We start from the raw sequence: 5,524 nt of genomic DNA, 5'->3' as shown, positions 1-5,524 counted from the left end.
TCACATTGTAATTCTTATTATTTCACCTTTATTCTCCTTGTTTGGAGACTTTCTTTTTATGCCCCAAAGTCTAAAAATATTCTCACTCTGATGACATGACGTCAGCTACAATGTAAGACCCGAGAACATGGAATCCAGTACACACAGGAGTTAAAGAATTCTATAAGAATTTTTGAGATTTTTTTTTTCTTTTTCTATGGTATCTGTTGTTTCCTGTTATTAGCAATATGAGGCAGGGGCGCGCTCCAAGACCGAGAACCTTCACTATCCATATACTGTATATGAAGGATATTAGCAGCTCAGCTTATAACTTGCCCTTTAAGGGTTAAGAGTGGCCCCTGGGCAGAAGCAAATCCCATAATGTCTTTTAGAGGTCACATATGACAACTAGACGGAAGGAATGTGCAAGGGAAGAATTAAGGGGATATCATCACTCCTTAGGGAGAGACCACCATTTAGGTGTGTGGAGTCTTATTAAGCTCCACTGTGCAAAGGAACATGGGAAGAATATGCAAATCTGTCTTCCATGATGTAATTAGGAAGACAGTGCCTCAGTCATGCAGCCCAATAGAGGGCGCTCCCTTTAACATCATGCCCGACCTTCCCAGAGGCCTTTGCTGCAATGCAATGATGTGGGATTTTACCAAATACAGTCTCAGCTGAGGACAGCTGTTTTGATCTGATTGGATCTCTTCAGCCCGGCGCAGAGAAGACTGACTAGGCAAAGGTGAGAGGCTTGCAGGACAGGTCATTTCTGCAATGGGGTCTTTACATTTGGCTGTAAAATCAGGGTCATCTGCAATGAGATGTAGGTCTGAGGACTGAGAGGTGAGGAGCAGGTGACGGCCCCATCTTAGAGCCTGCGGGGTCTTACAGGGTCTCACCTGCCCGCTCAGATTCCAGGTCATCCAGTAGTAATTGTAGTAGATGTCATTTCAGCTTCCACTACAGTCAGTTGTTGCCTATGGCGGACAGAATTCCACAAATACTCAGCAGAGAGGAATTCAGATTCATTGAGGAACACGGAGATACAAAGGTGAAGGGAAAATATTAGAGATACGTTTTGTTATGCCTAGTGCAGGGCTGTGGTTTGTAATGCACATTGTGGACCATCATTTTGGAATAACATTAAGCCCCAGAATCTGTATGTAATATATTAGAGTTGGTGAACAGGTCAGGACCATCTGCTGCACCAGATCTACTGCACAACCTGCCGGTGCCCGAAGTGTCGTCATAAACCACCATTTCCTGTGTTAGCACAGACAGTTTACTTATATGCTGTTGGTGGATCCTGTCTTGTGTAACCCGAAGACCCTGCGCCCAGATGTACAGTCTCTATTAGGGCCCCCACGTGCTCCTTCCATAGTGGTGCTGTCCCTCTATGGCCACAGGAGCCAATGGACCACGTCAGGCGCTAGGACCCAGGTGCAGTTTAGTCTCTGAACCCTCAGTTATTGCCCTTACCGTGTGGCTCCGAGTCACCAAGCCTGCTCTGAGGATGTGAGGATTCCTAGTTGTGGCACCAAGATGAAATAGAACTCAAGCAGAATAGTGAGCGCAGCTCTGGAGTATAATACAGGATAAGTAATGTAATGTATGTATACAGTGACTGTACCAGCAGAATAGTGAGCGCAGCTCTACAGTATAATACAGGATAAGTAATGTAATGTATGTGCACAGTGACTGTACCAGCAGAATAGTGAGCGCAGCTCTGGAGTATAATACAGGATAAGTAATGTATGTACACAGTGACTGCACCAGCAGAATAGTGAGCGCAGCTCTGGAGTATAATACAGGATAAGTAATGTATGTACACAGTGACTGCACCAGCAGAATAGTGAGCGCAGCTCTGGAGTATAATACAGGATAAGTAATGTAATGTATGTACACAGTGACTGCACCAGCAGAATAGTGAGCGCAGCTCTGGAGTATAATACAGGATAAGTAATGTAATGTATGTACACAGTGACTGCACCAGCAGAATAGTGAGCGCAGCTCTGGAGTATAATACAGGATAAGTAATGTAATGTATGTATACAGTGACTGTACCAGCAGAATAGTGAGCGCAGCTCTACAGTATAATACAGGATAAGTAATGTAATGTATGTGCACAGTGACTGTACCAGCAGAATAGTGAGCGCAGCTCTGGAGTATAATACAGGATAAGTAATGTATGTACACAGTGACTGCACCAGCAGAATAGTGAGCGCAGCTCTGGAGTATAATACAGGATAAGTAATGTAATGTATGTACACAGTGACTGCACCAGCAGAATAGTGAGCGCAGCTCTGGAGTATAATACAGGATAAGTAATGTAATGTATATACAGTGACTGTACCAGCAGAATAGTGAGCGCAGCTCTGGAGTATAATACAGGATAAGTAATGTAATGTATGTACACAGTGACTGCACCAGCAGAATAGTGAGCGCAGCTCTGGAGGTCTCCATTGTTCTGCAGTCTCTGCAGTTCAGGAGTTACTTTGGTGAATCAGATGCCTGCACATTTTTTGGGTGCGCTGGCCCTTTAACAAGGTGATTTCTGCAGCCTTTAATAACATAGATACCGTATTCACACTGCAGTCCCCACCCATGGGGGATTTGTGAACTTTTGCTTTAAGAGTACAGGGTGTGCTCAGTAGGGGAAGAGTCACAACTGTAAAAAAAAGAAAACAGGATGTCGATCAGGTTAAACAGTAAGCGATTGTGGTAAAAGCTTGTGCTGGTCTGTTTGCTTGTTCATGTGTAGCAGCCCCTCTGCTGTGAGAAGTCAGACCTACCCCAGTTATACTTAGACATATGACAGCTGTGCCGCTTGCTCTGGGGAATGACATTTTCTGGGTTGGGGGGGGAGGGGGTCGGCTTTCTATTTGCAGGCACAAGCTGGTAAAACTATTTTAGCTTCCAGCCATGTCCTGTAGGGACTCCTCAGTGACACCGCTGGCCGTGCCTGGAATAGCAACTCACCAATTAATTTTTTTTTTTTTTGCATAATACTGACTACCGATCCTAAACAAATCTACAGCTATGGCCAAGGGGTTATCGGAAATTTCTGATTAATTTACTTTGGCTGGTGGTGTCTTCATGCAGGACCTGGGGGTCCCCAGTTGGTTCCGACCCTGAGGCGAGTGATCAGAACCAGCCCATGTCCCCAGGTATCTACCTGTATTATAAGGGCTGGCCCCCACAGTACAGGTGAATGCCAGAGAAAGCAGGAGAGGAGGGAGGAAGCGGAGTGACCTGGGGGAAAAGGACTGGTTCTGATCACAAGCTTCAGGGTTGGAAACAGCCCGGGACCCCCAGGCCCTGCATGAAACTCTACCGGCCAAAGTTAAAGGGATTGTCCGGAGTTAAGGAGAGTGACAACAGTCCCTTGAATTCATGTACAAAGCCAACTCCAGCGCCCATCATACAGGGCCAGAAATAGAAATCTCCGCTGTATATACACCATCAATGAAGATCAGCACCTCCGTAGAGTTGATGGGTCGGGGTCTTTATCGGCAATCCTAAGGATAATCCATGGAAAGCTTAACCTTGTACAACCCCTTTAAGGGCCCTTTTACATGGTCGTCTTCAGGCCAAGAAATAGGATCCATTTGCATCAAAAGTTGCAATACCAAACCCAACCTGTGGCCAGAGGTGGCGCTGTTTAAATCCCTTTAAATAAATTCACACGAAGAATGATTCAGGGTAATTTCCAGGTAATTGTTCCTTATTAGGTGAGGCCTTTAAGTGAGTTGGCGCAAAGATGATAAAGATTCAGCCATGACAGAGGGGTGGAGGAAGCGATTTCCATAGGTCAGGGCTCCGTGTATCACTGCTATGCTCTATTAACAGGTTAATAATTATGTCCTCCCAAAGAGAGACGCCGGCCCTTTAATTTCCGCTTCAGTGCAGCGATGCAGGCGGCGGTGACACCGATGGCTTTGTGCGTTGCGTCGCTCTTATGATGATGATCATTATAATTACCCAAAGCTCCTTCACTAATAAACTCGGCCGTAAATCTTACAATTAGTCATAAAGCACCAGGAGACCCTCCCTGGTCATGTGAGCGCGTGTTCTGTGTCATCTGAGACAACACCTGCAACGTCTCACAGAACCCGTACCCAGCTGTCAGACAATAAAATATACAGTATGGGGCAAAAGTTTTAGGCAGGTATGGAGAAAATGCTGCAAAGTAAGAAAGGTTTTTGAGATAGAAGGGTTAATAAAGTTTCGTTTTTGTCAATTAGGGAAAATGTAAATCCCATCACTATTTGGTGTGACCTTTGCCCTTTGGAGGAGGAGTCCTGGGAGTGATGATCCGGCCCCCACAGATAGAGCCCTGATCTCATCATCATCCTCCAGTCTGTCTGGTATGACATGAAGAAAGAGACGGATTGGAGCAAGCAACATCCACAGAAGATCTGGGCTTAGTTCTCCAAGATGGCGGCGGGAACAACCTCCCTGCCCAGTCCTGCCAAATACTGTCTGCAAGTACCGAGTAAGGGCAAAGGTCACACCGAATATTGATGAGATTTACATTTTTCTTCATTGTCAAAAACCATTAACCCTTCTATTTCTGAAAGCGTTCTCACTGTGCAGCTCACCTCTGTATGTCTGATCACTTACCCCATACTGTAAATGGGCTGTTTGGGGACTGGCGAGTCAGGTCACTGTAATAATAACAGAGGGAGAGAGGGGGGATGGGTCAACTTAGGTGCCGTTTCTGATCCCACGAATGCAAATTGGAACCAGCCCGGACAGACAATGTGCAGGATTGAAAACTTTTGCCCAGAAAAAGCTGAACCTTAGTCCCTGGACAGCCCCTTTAAAAACCCTCCCAATGTCTTAATATTGGTCTAACAGATGTCAAATTTATAAGAGACGGTTCACAGCGGCCACAAAGTCCATATGGGGAAACACTTAGCTTTCGAGACTATGACATAAATTTACCCCGGGGTACGCAGGGCAGCTAAAAACCACTGAACTATATTACATACTGCACTGTATATAGGAAGCCCCTGCCCCCCACATGGCCTCAGACAGCAGCTTTACTTTACAAGTGATGGCACCCTCAGCCATGGTGATGTATGCAGCTTGTAGGGTCCTTATATAACGGGTTTATAAGTCATTTATAGGAGATTGTTACTTTGGGGGTGCTCAGTTCGGACTTCTTCTAACTAGGGGGTACTTGACTTGAATAGGTTGACAAACACTGGCGTGTACCTTAGAGACCATAGAATTATTATATATTTTTAATGTAGATTATGAGCCCCCTATAGGGATCACAATGTACATTTTTCCTATCAGTATGTCTTTTTTTAGAATGGGAGGAAATTGACACAAACACGGGGAGAACATACAAACTCCTTGCAAATGTTCCTGGCGGGATTCGAACCCAGGACTCCACCGCTGCAAGGCTAACCAATGAGCCACCGTGTTGCCCCCATGGAATTCTATATGTGCAGCAGTTCTCATCAAAGATGTATACAGTGCAATGCCGGTACAGAATGCCAAGGAAGGGTTGCCACAGCCCGGAGGACGC

This window comes from Leptodactylus fuscus, chromosome 8 (genome assembly GCF_031893055.1).
Source record: "Leptodactylus fuscus isolate aLepFus1 chromosome 8, aLepFus1.hap2, whole genome shotgun sequence".
Classification (NCBI taxonomy): Eukaryota; Metazoa; Chordata; class Amphibia; order Anura; family Leptodactylidae; genus Leptodactylus; species Leptodactylus fuscus.
This window is presented reverse-complemented; position numbering follows the sequence as displayed.